General features: G+C 42.9%; 1 protein-coding gene across 1 annotated transcript in view; it reads right to left on the bottom strand.

Moving 5' to 3' along the window:
* Window positions 1-21,134, bottom strand: part of LHFPL7 (LHFPL tetraspan subfamily member 7) — a gene marked incomplete at its 5' end in the record, with an annotated part of 57,973 nt that overhangs the window by 5,053 nt on the left and 31,786 nt on the right. The window lies entirely within an intron of this gene.

Genomic DNA, 21,134 nt, shown 5'->3' with positions numbered 1-21,134 from the left:
AACTGCTCATGTGTGACACCCCTAAAAACAATAGAAAATGAAAATGCAGTAAAAATGAGGCCAAACCAGACAAGGACAAGGGGTGATGGTTTTAAATTAAAACAGGATGGACTCAGAGTAGATAGAAAGAAGAAATCTTTCATGATGAGTGTGGTAAAACACCAGCACAGGCTGCCCAGAGAGGTGGTGGATGCCCCATCCCTGGGAGCACCCAGGGTCACGTTGGACAGGGCTCTGAGCAATCTTGTCTAGTTGAAGACATCCCTGTTTGCTCCAGAACCTCTGCAGGTCACTTCCAACCCAAACTATTCCATGATTCTGTCATCTTGTTCAGTAAAGGTCACTGAGCTTTCCCAAAAGAGCTGAAGGGCCAGCACAGCCCGAGAGCCACATGCGTCTCTTGCACACTCAGGAGAATTCCAGAGCCTCTCCTCTGGTGACAGAAGCATGGGAAATTACTCAAAAAAGGGAGAATCTTCCTCCTGCTGTTCACAAGAGTGCTAAACCACGAACTAAACCCTATTAATTCCCAGACCTGTGCAGTTGTGGGTTCACTCTGACACAGCTGGGCTGTGGAACAGGGGCTGCCCAAAAGCCTGTGGTGCACAGGGGGTGCCCAGCACAGCCCCCCTGCAACCAAGGCTGCTCCACTGCACCAGGAATCTTGAAATAGCCCCGTGGTGCCAAACCTTCTGTGAAATGTTGGGAAAGTGAGCCAGTTTCACAAGAAACAGCCACTGCTCTAAGCAAGAAACGGGTCTAAAATTAAAATTTCAGTTTGTTCATCTTTTCAAAGCCAAAATAGCATCTCATTCGACGAAATAAAAAAAAAAGTCAGAATTGGAAACAATCCTTTCAGTGATAAAATCCTTTCCTAACTGTTAAATTTCACTGTTTTTCTGACACTGTCTCAACCCCTTGCTCTGTTTCACATATCTGTTCCATATATGTTTTTCTTTTTGATTGGGTTACACAGAATTGTTTTGAAGGCTGTGTTTTACAGTGTTTTGATTACCACTTGGTGCTGATGTTGCGTGGTGCGATTTAATGGAAGCAGCTTTATTTTTTTCCAAGGCTAGAAATAATCTGTCACAGCTGAATGTGTATGTTCACATATCAAACGGGCTAAAAAGTTACCCATGGTTTCATATCCTCAGGCATGTCATAGAATGACCTCATTATTCTCATTTAGGTGCCCTCTTTCTTACAAAGGCTCCAAATATTGAATAGCCCCGTTATTACCCGCAGAAGCCGAGCTTTCAGGCGTGGTGCTAATGACTGCTTAATGGTGCTGTCTGTCAGCAGCACAGCGAGCTGGGACAGCGCACAAAGGAACAGTGGGGCTCCATTTAGGCTCCTCGTGTAACACTCACGCCTCTGCACGGCTTTCCAACAACAAACATCACTTTCAAAGGTGTCAGAACACGGCAGCGAGTGCATCTCACCGTTCTGCGGGCTGTAATCCTGCTGTCACACGAGGTGATGAGGCCACACAACATACTGGGGTCTGTTCGGCAGCATGAAACCTCTGGGGTGTGAGAGGACTTGCTGGTAAAATGCATAGTTGAGTTATTTTCTAACGTGGTTTGATAATTTGATTAATCTCCCATCAGCTATGAATGGTTAAATGGTTACATTGGTTAAAAAGTGCTTTTTGTGTTTAGTTTTGTTTATTATGTGCCACACAGGTGTTTGTTATTGCTGGGTTCTCCCCACCTGAGCCCTCTGCAGTAACTCACAGCCACTGCTGATGGCAGCCCAGAGACAAGGCCAAGCACATTGGTTCAACAGTAAGTCCTATTTTATTTCTGCTTTCTAATCCCAAACAGTTACAGTATCATCCCCTTTGCTTCCTTCCCTGGTGTCCTACAGGCAGATGGTAAATGGCCAAGGCCTGACTTTATTTTTTAAAAGTAGGTTTCTGAATTGCTTGCTTTCTAAATAACTTTAATAGGAATAAGGTATTATTTGAAAGGAGGACGCTTCTCCTGAGGGAAAACAGGGCTTTTTGTAGGAAAAAATTGGAAATTGTTGGTGAAAATACTGATTCAATGACACTTCTAGTTTGGAAAAATAGCATTTTCTGCTATTTTGATATTAATAATATATAACTCTTTGTCATTGCAATGGTTTATTCATTTCATTAAGCCCCTGTACAAGTGTTTAATTATTTAAATCTCTCACACCATTTTCAAGTTGATTTTAAACCAAAGCAAAGCAATGCAGTTCTCTGGAGTGTGTGCAGAGGGCACCAATGTACAACACTCTCAGATACCATGACAAAAAAAGGCTGTTTCCATTCCCCTTCTTTTGGCAAGACTGATGGAGTTTCCAACATCTGAAACACAATAGTTGAACAGTTTTCTGTATTGTGAAGCAGGAATGTTTTAACTGGGCTTGTGTTTATCTTCCATACTAATGATGAAATGGATGGAAATCCAAAGGTGGCTCACAAACATAGAGAACAAAAAAAATCTGGTTTACTTTGTTGTGTTTGTTAATAAGTTTAGGTGATGTGTAGTGGTGAAATATGCTGTGTGCATGAGTTCTCTTCCCGAAATTACCTGCTGTAAGAAGATTAATTTGTCTTAGAAATTTAATTTGCTTACTTTAGGAGTGTATTATATTCCTGATGCTTATGACAATGATGGATTAATTGCAAGCTTGTGGGACATATCAGATAATCATTGGAATTAGGGTTGAATCATAGGCAAGCATGGGTATTATTCCAACCCTATTACAGATTGTCACAGTCTTGTGTCTTCTTGTAAGATTTTTATTGACAGAGCTTAATCTACCAAAGCAATTTTCACTCATCTCATCAAGAAGTTTCCTCTTACATATAATCCATTACCTCCCTTATTAAACCTGGCAGTTCTTCTTATACACAATCAGTTGACTTGGAATAACACATTTCCCCTCAGGTTCATACATTTTATTCACCTAATAATTTTATTAGCTGCTCTCCAGCTTTTCATTACTTACATGATCTTAAATGAGAAAGCAGGTGCTGATCCAAAGCCACAGACAGAAACACAGGTAACAGGGAAAACCTGGCAGCCAAGCACAGCCAGACATCTTCAAAAAATCACCTCTTGTCCTGCTGCCCTGCCTGGCCTGCACTCAATCCTTCCCAGCACTCTTCACAATCAAATCTTTTTGTAGCATGCCTAAAGGGTTTCTTCATTTGGGGTCTTTTGGATAAATTCCCTTGTACAAAAAGGAGGTACCTATATTTCTTTTCCATGTCTATACCTTAAAGACACTGCTAAGTAAGCTCCAAGGTTTTTTGTCAGTAATAGCTGCACGTCAGCGTACAAATAGAAACAAGATGGAATTCTGGGCTTATCTGAAAATCAGTGATTTCCTTTTGACTACTTCAGGAAAGGAGGAATTACCCAGAGTAATTTGGGGAGAGCTGAAATATATCTAAAAACAGCAGGCATCATTTTAAATGCCTATTACATATAAATAAAACAAACAGGAAAGTGACCTCTCAAAGAGAAAAGAAACCAGACTAAAATCCTGTTATAACAGCTGAACTCTGGGGGGTGAGGCAAACAGGGACACTGTTAAATGCCATTCTGCTCTCCTGAACTCGTGGCAGGTGCATGTCAGGTACCTGGAGTTCAAACTCCAGGAAGCAGCCCTAGCAATTATTCCCTCCAAGGAAACCAAAAGGAAGAGCAGGAAAAAGGGATAATAATGCCCATATACTTGGTATAAAGATGTAGCTGCCTTCCTTTGGAACTGAATAAAGAGCTGGAACTCCTAATAATGGCCCAGCCACTTCTAACATATCACACTTTAGCTCTTCTTTGTAAAGAATTATTCCATGGCATCATTTCAGTCAAACATGTTGTGATTTGAGGAGCTTCTATCAGTGCTGGACTGGTGCCAAAGGAGTAGATTATAGCAGTTCCTTTTCTGGCTTTTCTAAATGGTGCAACTCACAAGTTAGCACTTAGCAGCTGTAATATAAATGTAGTTATAACAAGAGCTGTGTAGCTTGTCAAACCCCTTTGTAGCTAACAAAGGGAATGGGTTCATTTGTACAATGTCTCCAAAGTCTGTGTTTGAGGAAATGCTGAGTCTGTGACTCCAGCTCACAAGCTAAGGAGCTGCATCAGATATAGTGGGTTGTATTTTTATGTATGTACATACATGCAGAATTATGGGGAAATATGTGAATATCAAAAGCTGGGCAATGTTTTCCATTTCAGTTTATTTGGATTTAGCTGAGTTAGAATAGAAACGTTATTTTAAATGAGGCTAGCAGTGAAATAAGGGTGTCCATGCACCTTTTTTGCACAAATATTTTTAGTGCCACTAAAATACCCCACTCAGGTTCTGTTGGCACAACTCCCTCACTCTACAAAAAGCCTGTTTCAGAAATGTCTAACAATTGTAGGAATAGCTGAATGTACCTTATTAACTGAGGGGAGTGGAATCTGACTATCCAGACTTTGGAAAAGAAATTCTCTGAAGCCATCACAGAGGTAATTGGGCTTGGTAATTACTGCATTAGCTGCAAGTTTATTAAGGGCCACAAAAGGAAATGCCATCCTGGTGACCTTTGAGGGTGCATTTCACAGCATGTTTTCTACATGAGAACAAATGATGAAACTTGACTATTCTGCCAAGTGAGTGGTAGCTCTGGTGAAGATTTATAGCTGTAATCTGGTAATCTATGGGCCTAATCATACAGTTATAGAGCTGCGTGTCATTGACTCGAAAAGCCTGAAATGATCTAGCACTGTGTGGACTATGGTGAAGGAGTGCATTTTGTCATCTGCAAGGTTAGGAGAAATACAGCCTCTTTAGCAGACTGTAAAAGAGAGACAAGAGCTAATGTTTCTCAAAATAGCAGCCTGTTACATGAAATTTTACAAGAGTCAGAGAGCTAAGAAATGGGGACTGTCAGATTGGAAACCATTATGATTATCCTCTTTTGTACTGCTTCAATAATTACATAGATTTTCTTTTCTTTTTTTTTTGGAAATTATTTAAGTCATGCTCACTTCATCTCTCTCAGAGCAGCAAACACAGAAGCAGACTAATAATGTAATATTGACATATTTAAGTGTTGGATTCTTTAGCTGAGAGCAGCATGTTCAGAATGTATCATGCCTGTAACGTGCCTGTGTTGCCTTATCTTTGTGTCACATTTTATTCAACAGTCAAGAAGTGCTAATAAAAAGTGCATATTTCAGTTGTTCTATTTTAGGTAAACATAACATGGTACACATTTTCTAAGCAATGCACATTTCTACAAATAGAAATCAGGGTGGCAAACGCTTTGCTTCTCTTCTTAATTAACCTATCCTTGCCAAAACTGCTATGTTCTTCAGCATGAGCAAGGAATGAAACTGATGACTGAAAATTTAAATTAATGCTTTTTCTTGTGATCTTTTGGCTGAGAACAAGAGCAGCTTCCACCTACCATCTGATGCATTCCCTAGCAAAAGAATCAGTGTCAGCCCGGGTCCGCCGCAGCTGCAGGGAGTGAGGGAACAGCCACATTTATATTGTCTTTGCTTTGGAGCCAGCTCACCTGGGAAGGGGAGATGCTGCCCAGCCTGCAGCAGGTCTTGGCTCCTGCTCTGCCTGTCAAATCCAAGCTCTTAAATAGCTATTTAGAGCAGGGGCTGAGGTCCAAAAGACAGGCAGTGATGTGTAGATCACCTGAAATGTCATGATTCCACATGACACATTTGCTCCCTTTTCCTCCCCACCTGCTCAGCCCACAGGTCTGTTTTAAATCAGTCTTTTCACCTCTCCCAAGACTCACAATTTAAGCAGAGCAGACACTGACAAAACCAGATTTATAATGAATCTGGTGGCCATTAAATACCAGCCTTCCACCAGAGGTGACCTTATTGTAAAATGTTGTACATTGAATTTATTTTGACTTTGCCCATTCTCTGCCTCATCTTGCACACTGGCAGCCAATGCTGGGGTGGTGGGAGGTCTGAGAATAATGCCCACGTCTCCCTTCATTACAGCTGCACTTCACATCCCAGCAGCCTCCAAGCCTCAGGGATATCACATTCATTACCTCTTTCAGAGACATCTATTTTACATATATGGCTGAAAGGTGATTAGAATCCCTGACACAACAGTGTTTTATCTGAAATGCAACCATGAAAAATACATGCCTAAAACAAAAAAGACATCCTACATCCTTCTCCTAATTGATTTAAGCTACAAAGACCAGCTGCAGTTTTCCCAGGGCACAGGAACTACCAGGAAGACACAAATTGCATGTTTTCAAATCTCCTCATAAAAACTGCTTGACAGGGGGTTGAAAGCAGACTTTTCTGTTTCTCAGATGTCCTAGTCCTGTGAATGTCATCAGTCAGCAGAAGCTCACATGCCACCACCTGATCATAAAGAACAGTTCTGTAACAACCCTCATTTCATGCTGCTGATTCCAGCCCACCATAAATCAGCCACACCACGAGTAATGTTGGAAATAATTGTCTGCTCCAGAGCCCCTCTCTCCCAGCCCAGGTGCCACACAGCTGTAGCCACATGCAGCCCTGTCCTGCTGAAGTGGGTTAGAGCAGCACCTCCAGCAGTGATGCTCCCTGAGTGCTTGGAAGATCTTTAATGCTGCACACTGGAACAGTGCAGTGGTTTTAAAAACGTTATAAATGGAGTCAGCTCTGGCTTGAACCAGATGCACTCTGCAGATGGAAAATGGGATAGCAACTGCTACTTCACTGAAAGCTGCCTGGAAATGCAGCAGGTGATCTCAGCACTGACCCTCAGGTTCATGAGGCACTCTGATCCTTTCTCTCCCACCCTCTTTCTAATATCCAGCTTTAATATCCAACCCTGAGCAGGGTTTGCTGTCACTGATGGCTGTTTGTGCAAATGAATCAGCACAGCACATCTGATGTTTTGACTTCAGCCTTGTTTGACCCCTGTGCTCCTTAGCCAAGTCTTACACAGCAATTTTGAATAATGTACTCTTAAAACCTGTGGTCAAAATTGTCCTGGGCTGGTTGTGCTGGTCCAGCCACCTTAGTGAACAGCAGACAGATCAGCCTTAGAGAAGCCCAGCCACATCTCACACAAGAGCTTAATTCAGTCCAGAGCTGCTGGAAGAAAGTAGTAAAACAAAACAAAAAGAAAAATACAGTTGTGTTATGATGCAGAGCTACCTAGATTAGAAAAATCATGTTGAAATCCAGAGTAGTGATAGAAATGCCCCAAATTACCAGCTAAATGAAAGTGTTTTGGGATACCTGATCCTTCTTATCAGGTTGGCCCAGCTGCACAATTCCCCATCTCCAATTATACCAAAAGGCCCACACTTCCTCCTTCATTAATGCTTTTGAAGGATTTAATGAGTTACTTCATCAGGTTAATAAATCCCCTCAATAATTTTATTACACTTTGATAAAATTATTCAAGAGGTGCAGCTAACAAATGATCATCATTTATATTTCTTGACAGAATAACTTAGTTAATAAATTTGGCCCATGAAATCCAGAATTCATAAATAAACTATGGGGAAAATTGACTGTCTGTGTGGAGGAGGGGTTTTTTCCTATTTCTGGTTAAGGTTCTATTGGAAATCCTCTGTCTCTGTGCAATAACTTGAGGCTAAGGAGAGCTGCAGGAGGTTGGTGCCTTTTGGCAATGTCCTGCTTCCCACTGAGTGCTGAGGGGAGTCCAGCTGCTGCAGCACATGTGCCACTGGACATAACCCATATTAATTTGCTCCAGCACTCCCTCAGGTTTCAAATCCAGCTTCATAAAGGCTGTTCCATTCCTTGAGGCTAACCAACCTCCTTAGCTGATTTTGACCAGGTGCAGTGACACCATCAGAAATAAGCATTCTATTCTGGAAATTATTTTAAAACTGAATTGAATTGGTTGCCATGCCATTTTTTTTTCTGTGGCATTATAGTAAATGACATCATCAACAAAATAACCTTAGGGGCAAGGGTGTTTTCAGAATCTTAACCTCTGGATGGCCAGCAGTACTACAGCTTCCTATTACCAGATTAATAATATTTATGGTAGGTAGACTGCAAGAATAGGATCATACTATTTATTTACTTACTGTTGAAAGCCACCTCTGGCAAGAACAAATTTCCCATTAATCACCACCTTATCTCTGTAAAAAAGAGTTATTCTCAAGGACATCTGTATTATTCCCATTGTTTTATTAATACAAGAATAGCTCTGCTGTGGATTTTTTGACATTGAACTTTATTTATTTTCTTTTTAAAGGGGAGCTGAAATGCTTGAATAAACATTGAACTTTCTTAAGAAATTAACTACTTAAGACTGCAACTGTAGTAATAAGATCCCTGTATTTCCCTGAATATATTTTTAGGCAAAGAAACTGAAAATCAGTATTTTTTTCTTCTTTTTCTTTTAATCAACTGAAACTCCAGTTATGAATTTTGAGTTTCTTCTGGGAGTGCAGATGACCTTGTTAAGTTGTGAGAGTGCCAGAAAAATGGTGCCCTCCAGTCCAGGGCATCAGAGAAGTGAAGCCAATTTCTAAGCTCAGGCCTTGTAATAAAAAATGCATATTTCTCTCTCCTTCCACATAGGCTTTAGCCAGCATTTGAAACATTACTGATTGGGCTACAGGATGATTTGTTTTTCTAATTTCTCAATAGCACTGCATCATATATTTTCAACTTTAAAAAAGAAATCATTATAGACCCAGCAGAGGACAATATCAGCAAAATTCTCTTTCATGTGAGAAAAGAATTAGTGGAAAGCCTTCCACAAGCCTCATGCAGTACCAGAATGAGGGGTTGTGCCAGCAGAAGGGGTAGCAATTAATGTTAATTTGCTGTTTAATTAGATGTCCAGTACAGAACAATGGTGAGACACCTGTGTGGGTGGGAGGAGCCCCAGATTGTCAGGTGGACACAGCCACTCCTGCCTCCCAAACTCAGGCACTGCTCCCACAGCAGTTACTCTGCAGCCTGTCAGATGTGGTTCAGGCAGTAATTTGTTTGCAGAGTGAAAGGTGTGCTTGCAAACAGAGGAAAGGGCTCTGTCCCCCGTCCTGCTGCTCAGCCCAAACTGTGGGGAGTGAGGATGCTGTGGGAGGAGTGCCAGCCCTGCAGCTGGGTTTGTGTGGCTCCAGCAGCCAGCCCTGCTCAGCTGTGCCCTGCTGAGAGCTGGGCCCCCCTTGCCACAGGCTGAGGCTGCCAACCCCACACACAGCAGTGAGAAACACCCCAGTGGCAGGGGCTTCCTTCAGCACTGCCAGAAAACCCCACAGCATTGCCATCTTCCTGCATTTAAATGTTTGAGTTAATAACATTTATGGGGCAGCATGGGAAGATGAACTTAAATCCATCATTTGTCCTCTCAGGATACTGAATTACACCATTACAGAAAGGGATACAGAGAAATGTGTCCAATAAACAGAGCAGAGTTTGCACAATTTGCTTTGCATTTCCCACATCCTGCACCAAGAACAGGGTAGTCAGGCTCCTTAATGATCATAATGTATGTACAGAAAGAGCAGCTCCCTGAGGGCTCCTGATTAATCAGGAAAATGCTCATTTGTTCTGGCAGAAGTGATGTGCATCTAGGCAGGGCAAATGATGAACCCTAAGTGCACACATCAGCCATCAAGGCCCGAAAGTTTCCATTCATTGAACTCATTTTCCCTCTAAGAAATAACACTCCACGTCTCAGCACTTGTTCTTGTCTCAGTTCCATTAGGGTTTGGTCTGACAAAGGCACAAAGAGGCCCCACATCCATTTCTGGATGAGACTCTGAATGCATTGAGCTCCCAAATGAAGACATTTCTGCTGCTTGCTCAGATACCCCGTTCAGGGGAGGACAGGAGGCCTCAGCTGCTGTGTCTGATCGCTGTGCAAGAGACTTGGGAACAAGTTGGAAGATTTAAAGGATTTTTCACCAGCTGATCTAAATCCCTGCCTGTTTTTTAGTCCCTAAGAAGCTGCCCACTGATTGCAATCCTTCCTCCACTCCATCACAGCCATATTAATTCTGTGGTTTGGCACAGCTGTTGCCATCTAGAAGTTTGCAGTGTGGCATTTGAAATCTTTATTTCAGATTTTATTTTCTATTCTGAGTTGGAAGTTTGCTAGTAATGAGATGAATCCTCTGTGCCTGACACGTATTTCCCTTGGTGTTCATTTTTAAATTAGCCCCAGAAAGGACAAACTAAAAGCAGATGTGTCATATTTTTCCTCTGTGTGTTTGGAAGCTCACTCATGGAAATATCTTTGTCAGATAAATGAATTCCAGGTTACTGGGATAAACAGATGCAATAAAATACTCGTGTGTAGAAGAAACCCTTACAAAAATGTGATCCAACAACTCTTCAAGGAAATTGCCATGTAAGAGATCCAGCTTTGAGGCTTACCTCAGGCTTTTGCATAACATGATGGTTAGTACTTTAAACTGGGAGAAAAGGGGATGGGATCTTTTGATATTTTTGCTCTTGCTTTTTCAATTTCATGGGATCAGCAGAAAGGGAAGGGAACCAAAGCTGAACTAATGCTGTGCTTTTGCCTCCACCACTGCCTGAGCACACGGCAGGGATTGCTTGGTGGAGAACTGAGTATCTGCTACCCTTCTTATGGGCATCTCACAATTGCCAGAAAATGTGGATTTTGGACTTGTTTTCAGCATGAGAAAGAGGAAAACCAGAAATAAATGAGAAGGCTGAAATATAATCAAAAACCAGTAGTTATTTAGTTTGGCTACTGATTTATTAATGTATTATATTTAAGCACTGAGGAATAAACCCTCACTTAAAAATGTTCCTCAGCTCTAGGCAAGATAACTTACAGGAAATAAAAACAGTTAAAGAATTAGAATGAAATCCTGCACATACTGAGTCAACAGAAATGTTGCCACCGACCTCATTAGGCCAGGTTTTAGCCCCAGATATCTGCAAAGAACCACAGTGCTCTTGCAGTGTGACTGGCAGATTAATATCTGACAACACCAGTTTATCTTTCCCTACAGAATCCTTAATTTTTATGCAGCCAGCCTAAAAACTTTGCTCCACAAGTTTGTGTTTCAGTGCAAACCAGCCAGTGTTCCCTGCTCCTTTCTGGCTGTTTGCTCACTGTCACCATTCCCATTTGGCTTAAGCACCTCTTGAAATTATTATTTTGCCTCCATGTCCCTTACAAGAATATTTTTCCTCTGAGGTATCTGCTTTCTCAGCAGCAATTTTAAGGCATTTCAGGCCTTGTAAGAAATATAAAATAAACCCTGTGTTCATATATATCATAAAGAACATGATCCTTTAACCCTGTCCTTGGAAAACCCATCAGCATTTGCTGTACTTCAGTGATTCTCCATATGCTTTTGCAAGGAACATTTTGCACCTGCCAGCACAGCACAGGACAAGCAGCAGCATTGCAGGAGGAAACATTAACTAATTTACACAAAGCCTTAGGTGGTCCATTAGCCCTTCATAAAAACAGGCATCTGTAATTACTGCATCCACGGACAGAATTAAATTTGATGGACTACAAAGAAGCAATGAGTGAAACAATTAACAGCAAAGCCCGGGTAAACTGCTCTGATGGGGAGCCATGGCCTGGCTGAATGGGTCTGACAGCTCAGGTTTCCCTCTGCTGTCTCCAGGGACGTGCCCACCCCAAACTTTTCACTCAGTGCAGACAGGTGAGCTCCTGTCAGAGTCACTGCACCTGCTGATCTACTGCAGGTCGTGTAAGATACAACCAAGAGCCAAATAACCTGCTCAGCACAGGAGTACCCTTCTAGCATCATTAATTCCATCAATCCATTCTTTCTCCTGTGTCTCTGGACAAATGGTTGCTCCTCTAAGCCTGATGCCATTTTAGGAGGATGCAGCTCAGTGGAGCACCACTGCCAAGGGGCAGTGCAGCAGATGCTGTCCCAAAAGCCTGATGGAATAGCTGCTCCACAGGCTTTAGTTCATTAAGGTTATTGTAACTGCTCTGTGGCACAGTGCACAGTTACATCTGGGATGGCAAAATCCATCCAAGAGAAAAGCAACTCCCCTCTGCAGCTCTCCAGCCAGGCAGGTTAATTGTGAGTACTTTGCAGTGCCTGTGGTGAGGCAGGAGCCTGGGGGGTTCTGTCACAGCTTCCGTCCAGAATTTGATTTAATGCCCTCCATGAACAATTGCATCTCAGTGCTTGTAATAAGGAAATGTCATAAAGGTACCTGCTGCCTGCTCCAACATCTTTTGGCTTTGACAGGTCAAATTTACAGCTTTAATTCAGCAGCCTAGAAGCTTGGTATTCTGTACACACACAGGGAAGGGCTGACAGAACAATATTTTATAAAAGTTCACCTGTGTTCAGCGACTCATGGAGGATATAAACCCTTGGACCTTGTGAAATGACTTGCAGACAAATTCCCACTCCAGATTGTCCGGGGGCAAATTACAAAGTTCTAATCAAACCCCAGTGTTCTTGGAAAGTTTTGCTTCTGTAGCATAAAGAGTTGAACTTTTCAGCAGCTTGAACAAGTGCTCAGTGGGGTTCTCTCAGCTGTGAGCATCCCCAGCAGGAAGAGGAAAGAGCCCTTCAAAGCAAGTTTGATCTCCCTGCTCCTGATACCCAGGTGAGATAAGCAGCACAGCTGAAACACAGAGCTAAATGTGGCTGTGGAAGGTGCTGCCACACCAGCACTGCCAGGAGACTCTGGACAAACCAGCTGTGGGATTTCCGTGCTGCCATGCCCAGGACAGTGCCATCCTGCTAGGCACAGCAGGTGGGCAGGAGCTGAGGAAGGGAGGAGACCCCCAGGCCCTGTCCAGCTGCTCTTTGACACTCTGCTCCTTTTGCCTCCCGATTTACATCCCCTGGCTCTGTTCCTGCTGTGCTCCCAGGGGTCACGTTGGGGAATGTCACAAACTGCAGGCGCTGCAAACGTCCCCAGTGTGGGCAGGAGATGCAGCTGTTTAATGAGCCCTGCTGTCATTACAGCAAAATGACTCAAGGACTTTCTTAAAAAAGTCACTTATTTATAGTATCATAGATTACCTTAATGTCTTTTAACTGGGAGGTGCTTTGGAATACTGCACGAATATTACAAGATAATCTTGAAATAATGAGAGTTTAAACAGTATCTAATAAGGACAACAGAAATATTGGATGGAAAGAGAAAAAGCATTTGTTGAAATCTTCAGCAAAGGAGTATTCTTAGGAAAAGTTTGCACTTCTGAGCTGGAGTTTTCCAGCACATCTTGCACATGGGAGTCAGTGCAAGTGTGTACTCTGGTACAACTTTTGCATTGTACCAGTTTTTATTTTATGACATTAGTTTCGGTTTGTGCTTTAATCTGTAGTGGAGAGATGGGAAATTTGATTTGTACCAACCTCTCTGTGTGTCAGTGCAGGCTTTCTTGTGCCAGATAAACAGAGTCTAGAAGAACTACAGCTACACATCCCTGTTTGAACAAGAAAAATATTTGAAGTGGTGAATAAAGGAGATATCTCAGGCATGCTGATTTAAACCTGGCCAGGTCCTTGTGTTCCTACAGGGGATAATTATAGGTGAAATCTTCAACGGATCTGTATTAATCAGAGTGGGATCATCTGCCAGTGCCCTTCCCGTCAAAACTCAAACAGCAGCAAGGAAATGAAGCAGTAATGACAGGGCTTCCATTTAGCCACTAAATATCTTTTCTTAGGTATCCATATTTTAATGAGATTTGCGTGCTTTTTTAAGTAGGAGACGGTTTGATGATCCTAGATACAGTCTCTAATTAAACATTCTGTAATTAACCTTGGTTTATCTATGTCAAATGCCAAGGAATTTGAGCAAGCCAGGTTAAGCCCTGCTTTAAGACATCCAGGGAAGACAGTGTCTAACACCAGGTTTGTAAAGCAGGACAGAGGGATGTCCCTGCACCAGAGATCCCTGCTCTGTGGAGCAGAGCAAGGAAAGCCCAGGCTAATGGTGCTGTGTCAAGGCTGGAGGGCTGGATGTGCTCCCAGCCCAGCAACCCACGAGCCTCTTCCCCCGGTTTGGTTGGAAATTCTTGCCTCTCTTGACTCATTCAATTTTCCCCCAACCTTTGATGAGATTCCCATATGGGATGTGGCATCTGTGAGGCACAGATTACTTTAATCTGTAAAGAACGGTTTGGAAAATATACAGCTGACATAAATATACTGAGTTTTGAATGTCTTCATTCTCACGTGCCAATGTGAAACATTGCATCCCAGAAAAATACATTTAAAATAATAATTGTAATGAATTTTTAGAGGGTCTGGCTCCTGTCTCACAGACAGATCTATGCCATGCTCTCCCTTGCTACATCTGTGAAACATCCATTATTTTTCCATGGTGTAAATGATCTCATTTCTGTTGCTTTCCCTGCAACACAATGCCACGTTCATTCCTTCCTCGAAAATTTCAGGAAGAGAAGCAATTTGTAAGAATGACAGGAAAATGGCTTCTCATCTGTGTACACCACAGCAATCTGACACACAGAAAGAGGCTCTGGTGACTTACACAAACCCTAATTCCCACTGAGTTTCAAGCAGAAAAAAAAAATAAAAATCCAAACTGACATCAACCAATTTGATCATAAAGATTCTAATTCAGCACAGGTTAATTGAGAAGTCAGATTTACTGCTATCACTTCTGGAGAGGAGGGAGATAAGGGAACACAATGACTCTTTATCAACAATATGGGGACTTCATTTAAAGAGAGAGCATTAGGTTACAGGCTGGAAGATTAGTAGCAATCAGCCTGCTCTCAGAAAAGAAAATGCACTGGGTGATAAAGATAGAAGGCAGGAAGCTGGGTGCATAGAAATGAGGTTTGATGCCAAATATTACTGGTCAGATCTGAGCTATCTGTCAAGTTGGCACTGATCATTGCTGATGCACAATTATTATTACTCACCTGTGATCAGGTCATTTACCACTACCAAGCCAATGGCTCCTCCCCCCATTTCATTTGTTAATGGCATTTTAATGAAAAAAAAACTCCATCTAATACCTCTTTGAAATGACTAACCATTGTGTAATAGTACATAATGGTATATGAAATACATTTTCTTTTTCCCAATCACCCATAAAAGATATCAGCTGTTATTCTGCTCCTTAGCCACAACCCCATAAATCTGAGTGCAGTTCTGCCTTTAGAGGTGGCAGGCTTATTTTTCCTTTTTCTTTGTGTGCCATGTGTTTTCCATACCAAAAGTGGCTGTTTTGTTGCAAGTGACAGAAGGAGAATTTAAAGGGATGCTGGAGGATCATAAAGACCCCCCTCTATCCAATCCCAAGCATGCATTCACCTTACTGTTCTGCTGACTAAAGAATTAGAAACTATTAATATTGTCTCTGCTGGCAGGTCAGAAAAATACTTATTCTGTAGTCGAGCAGATTAATCCAAAGGGGAAAATAACCCTGCAAAGCCCTGCAAAAGCTGCTGTCTAACCAATCCACTTTCCAAAGCCAGATGTTTCCAATCTGTTTCACTGTTAATCTCATGATATGTCTTTTTATGCCTACTGAAATGATTTCAGCATGTATTGAGCTATTAGAGAATTCATATAATTAGGGCAGCTCTTATTTATGGAGGAGCTTTTTGGATGAAGCCCTGTCAGTGTGTTTGTGAGCCATGTGCTCATGTTCATTATTGAGACATGTTGGGACCTCTCCCCATGAGGTTTTTTGATGGGCTCTGGATACTGCCCAGCTTTGGCTACTCCTTATAAAGACACTCCTGGTGAAATCAGAGGCAGGATAACAGTGGGGAAGTGAGCAGAGGTTGAGGTCAGAGGTGCAGTTTTTTAGAGCCTGTGATGGGCATGGAAAGCAGATTTGCAAATGAAGGCACTGCAAGCCAGGCTGAGATCTACTCCAGCAAAACCAGGGTAACCATGAAAGGTGGTTATAGTTACCCATTGGTCCTGAAAACTGGAGGGATTTTTTTCCTTCTCACACACACCTCCTTAGATCTTTTCTTGGCTTGACTTTGGTCTCCTCTGATAAAGAGCTGGTTTGAAATGCAGCAGCCAGACTGTGAGTTCTTAGCCAAGACCCCTTCCATGACAGGTGCTGATGGGCTCTGCTGTGGAGAATAATGGCTTGTGAGAGGAAGGTCACAGGAAGGGTCAGGAGGCAGCTCAGAAAGCCTTGCATTTCATGTCAAGGATCTTAAAGGGTCTGGGAGGGCTGCAAAAACTTTCCTCTGGGGCTGCTCACTGACAGATCAGTGTCTTGGTTATAAACTGATTTTGATAAATCATGTTGATCTACTGTTTGTATGTGGCTTTAAGAGAGCAGGTGGTGAGCCATGCATTCCTGTGGCATCCTAGAGCAAATCCACAGGGGAAAAAGTGGATTATGCCTTGCTGTGTCCTGCTGGCACACAGGACAAGGGAGCAGCGCCACCTGAGAGCAGCACCCCAACACCAGGAGCTGCCCAGCCTTCAAGTGCCACTCTCTCTTCCCATTTTGTGAATCTCCACAGACATCCCAGCTCCCCAAGAGCCATTTAACCCCTGAATCCTTCAGCAAAGCCTCTCTGCCTAACAAGCAGGCAGCAGATTCTGTCTGTGGGAACTGGCTGGCAGAGAATACGTGCAGTATTCTGCATCTGTGCTTCCCCACACAGGGTGAGGAATTTATCATGGGGCTTAAAGATGATTCCTTTCTAAGTGTGGTATGAGATGAGGAAGAAGAATCAGTTTGAAATTAAAATGAGGATTTTTCAACTTGTCCTTAATATTTATAAGGCTCCTTTTGCCTTAGAGACAAAATCCTCAAGGAGAAGATGGAAAGTTGTTCATCCTTATTTCTTGTGCCTTTAGTTCAGCTTCTCTTTGTTTATATTATTCTAAGCAAAATAACAGTTCTGGAAATGCAGTCATTTATAAAATCCAGTCTACTAAGCCTTAAACAGCAGAGACATGTCCTGCTATGTTTGTTCCTTTGTTGTTGCTATGGCATTACCACACATTTTTCCATGTAGGAAAGGAAATCCCGTGGAGACCAGATAATAAAGGCTTGAATTTCCAGGGCACAGTGTCCCTCTCCCCTCTTGACCTGTTTGACACCCTCTTTCACCAAACCTGCATTCACTGAATCCAAATAAACAGCCAGCCATCAAAGGAAATACTTAAAAAGGATTGTTCATGGTTAGCCTTGATGAAATATACATTGGAAAACCTGCATTTTAATCACGTTTGGAGTTCTGCATTTCAAAAATGGTTTTAACTACATCAGACTTGTCATTCAGAGAAGTTTCCTTCCGTAGGATGACTGCATTTAAAATTCAAGTTAACCAAACCCAAACAAATTTCCCAGGAGGCTGCAACAAACCAGACAAGCGTCTCACACACTCAGCTCTGACCTCTGTGCTGTACCAGGTGTATCCCTGCTCTCTGCAAGGTTCCAAGATGCTGCATGTTTGTACAACATCCCCAGTTCTCAACAGGGTGTCCTGAGGATTCATCAGAATCACTGCACGTCACTTGCTGGAACAAGCTTTGGCTGGAACTCCCCACTTGGCTCAACATCAGTTTGCAAAGATGAATCCTGTGTCCCAGTCAGCCTGTCCTGCCTGAATCCCCCAATCATCCTGGGCTGCACAGAATTGTTGTGCTTTGTTTTATCTTAGAAATAACTATTTCATGGTGTTACCTGAAATTATCCTTTGCATGTAAGTTAGAATTGATGAATGAATACAAGTTTGTTAAATGCTCCAGGACATTTATCTCACATGAATTTTTCAGTACCATCATCTTTGGCTTACTTTAATGAAGATCTAGCTGTAATTTGAGCAAAGTGTCACCTGTTGATGCAGTTATTAGGGAAGAATGTGCACTTCAGAACTGACTAAAGAGCAAATATCCCAGACAGAATTGTTTGAGGCAAAATTATGAGGTTATTTTGGGCCAAACTTCTTGGGCATCATTTGCTGTGTCTCCCACTGCTGTCATTTTTGTGTGACACAGTTCAAAGGCACAGGCAGATTGAAAGGGCCTTGTATCCTCTCATCTCTTGAAGCCACACATCCCTGTTGCACACAGGATATTGCAGCCAGAGCATACAGCCAGCCAGCACAGGATAATCTGCCACAGGCAATGTAGAGCTTGTGGCCTTCCAAATTCTTCAGCCAGCACAGGAAAACAAACAGCAGCCTTACAGACTTAATGGACTTTTAATGCATTTGATGGATTCTGCATCAGCAGTTTCTAGTGGAACATCTAAAGAGGGAAAATTCCTTTTCCATGGAGATTCTGAGGAGAAAATGAACTGGCAGTGCAAGGGCTCCTCTTTGCAGCACTGGATGCTGTGCAGGAGAACCCAGGGGCCAGACCCAGTCTTCATCTCTTCTGAAACATCCCTGAGTTCTCCAGAGTCAGAACTGAGCTGTGTCTCACCCACAGGCTGCTCACATACCACAGCAGTTAACAGAGGCAAAAGGCAGCAGAAAACTGTGACCTCCTTGGTCAGAACCACTGAGCTCAACTCCCCAGAGCTGCTGAAGAGGAGGCACAGAAACTGGGGCTGGAAATCTGCTCCCATGGCCGCAGGGAGGCTGTGGCTTTAGACAGAGAGTTGTTCTGCAGTTATCAGGAAGAAGACAAAGCCCTAAATTCCTTTGCTCAGTCCATATAGGCAGCAGTATGACACATTCCTCCTAGTCACATATCCTTGACTTTCTTACTTTTGCATAATCCTTGAACTTCAGCTATTGATAAATAAATTGGTTTACAAAGCAGAGAGTAAATCACCATTCAGTGCTGAGCTGCTATTGTGCCACTCATTTGTAAGGCAGCTTTCAAGCTTTTTTTAAAATCAGTTTGGCTTGACATTTTGTTTTCCTACTATTATTTATGAGCTCTATCTTATGAATGGATTATGTAAAATAGTTTAATTCCAGTTGTTGCAATTTCTCAGATGTCATCACACAAAAGCTTGCTTTGAGTAGAACACTCAGGTCCAGATTTTGTTCTTAGCTGTGCTGATAACAAATTAGACCATCATCCACAAGGATCAGAAGGGTTTTCCTCAGATTTACAACTGTTATGAGCTTTTTAGGAAAAACATTTGAGCAATGCTTTGCTCACAGTAAGCAAAGGCACATTGCTGCCTTTCAGCAATGTTCTGCAGGCAGGGCCAACCCACTGAGCCACTGTCCTCAGCTCAGAAACTGCACCTGGTGATTCCTCCTGCAGGGAATTATGAGCTGCATTCAGCTGTGACTTGACTGCTTTTGTTGTAATGGCAGAAATGGGGATGGGTGGGTTTTAGAACAGTTGCTTTCTAAGATTTTGGATGCACTCAGTCACTTCAAAGCAACTAAAACCTCAGCAGCTATTTAAAGCAAAGCACTTCAGTCCCCTTTTGATGGCAAGTGTTAGCTCTTCTCTGAGACAGCAGGCTACTGCTGTAGTGAACCAACAGCTCTTAAGCCTTTGCAGATGACAAAAATTGTGCCAGTTATTACTCTCCATTTCACAGGTTTCTCTGATCTCTCAGCATCTGACTTTGCACCTGAGTGTGGAGCAGAGCTCATGTAAAAACAAGAGTAAAATCACTCCTTTTGTTGCTAAGGAGCATTTGGGATGTACTATTGCTATTTATTTCCCTACACAAAATGCTACTTCATTTCCTGAGATGAAAAATGTGATGTGGCCTGCAGCAGGTGCAGATGAGGTGAAGGATCATGCAAAGCAGAGAGAAAGAAGAGTAACTACAAATTTCTGCTTTGTGTGGCTTGCTCAGGCTGTTGCTCTGTGGTTGCCTGGACTCGAGGCACTCAGTCAGGGCTCAGCTCCTGCACTCACCCAGTGTTTTATTGGAGCCCAGCCTGGCATCAGAGCAGGAGCTGTGAAGCCTCACAAGGAGCCAAACAGGTGACATTTGTCATCCCAGCACACAGAACTGGGCATGGCTCATTTCTGTGACATCCTTGTGACAGCACAGAGCCATGAGGATGACAGATGTCACCCAGACCATTACAGGGCAGTTTTTCAATGGCTGCAAACACAGAGCAAGGCAATAGACACCCAGTTGTGTGTGTGTAAATGAAGCAATTCCAACCAGAGGCATGGGGACTGCACTTTTCAATCAGCTCCCTTGGCAGCCCTTTCCAGGTGTGCCTGGCCTTGCTTCCAGGCAGGGAGAGCAGGCAGGACCTGATGGCCCAGCCTGGTGCCTGAGGCCTCACCCTTGTGGCCAACGAGTTTTGCTGGTGCTCTGCTGCACCCAGCACAGCTCTCCCCTCTTTGGACTACAGAGGGCCCAAAGACCTGTTCTGGAGCAGGGAGTAATCCTGCACAATTCATCCTTATTTAGAAAGTCATGTTATTCTAATGGCATCCCATGCCAAGCATGATACAGTTTAAATGTTCCTCACTGGTTACAAACGTGACCTTCATTAACTCATCTTTGTGCACGGAGTTCTACAGGAACAGCTCATTGCATTTTCAATTTAATTTAATTTGAATGATAATTTAAAAGTTGTTTGATGCAAATGCGACCATCTGCATCCTCGCAGCTGACACAGTTTTTAAAGATGGGTTTGTCAGCAGGGGTGGGGGGAGCTTGATGGGGAAGAAGAGCCACAAGCTCCCAGGAGCAAACTGGGAGTGCCTGGGGGGTGGGGGAAGGAGAGGAGCTGAATCAAGCAATTGCTGGTTATCAAAGTTGTAGGTGATTATTAAAGTCTGGAGTGGTGATCACAAGTCATCAGACCATGCCAGCTCATGGCACTGCTTGTCTGAGCCCAGTAACTGCCCAGGTATGTGCTGACCAAACCTGCTGTGACACAAAACACAGGGAAATTCAGCCAGGTTCAACCCTGTCCTATGCACAAAGACCTGTTCCTCTTGTTGTGGGTTTAACTGCTGGCAGGGGCAAGGCTGTCCTCAAACTGAGAGCTCACAGTGACTGTGATGCATATAGAAGCTTTTGTTTTGCTGTGACTAAATCTAAGCAGCAGGTTCCTGAGGACAAGTGCCAGCCTGTTCCTCCCCCCTGCAGTACTGCATGCTTGAGGGCAGTAAATAATAATAATAACAACAGTGTTAATGGCTGTTTGTTCACACTTGCTACTTGGCTGCCTAATTTTGGACTTTTCTAGAACTTGGTATGGGCTGACTGCTGATTCCCTCCTAAACTAATATGATAAAA

This window comes from Fringilla coelebs, assembly GCF_963513975.1.
Source record: "Fringilla coelebs genome assembly, chromosome: 20".
Taxonomy (NCBI): Eukaryota; Metazoa; Chordata; class Aves; order Passeriformes; family Fringillidae; genus Fringilla; species Fringilla coelebs.
The sequence above is the reverse complement of the archived record's forward strand: the minus strand, read 5'-3'. Positions and strand labels throughout refer to the sequence as shown.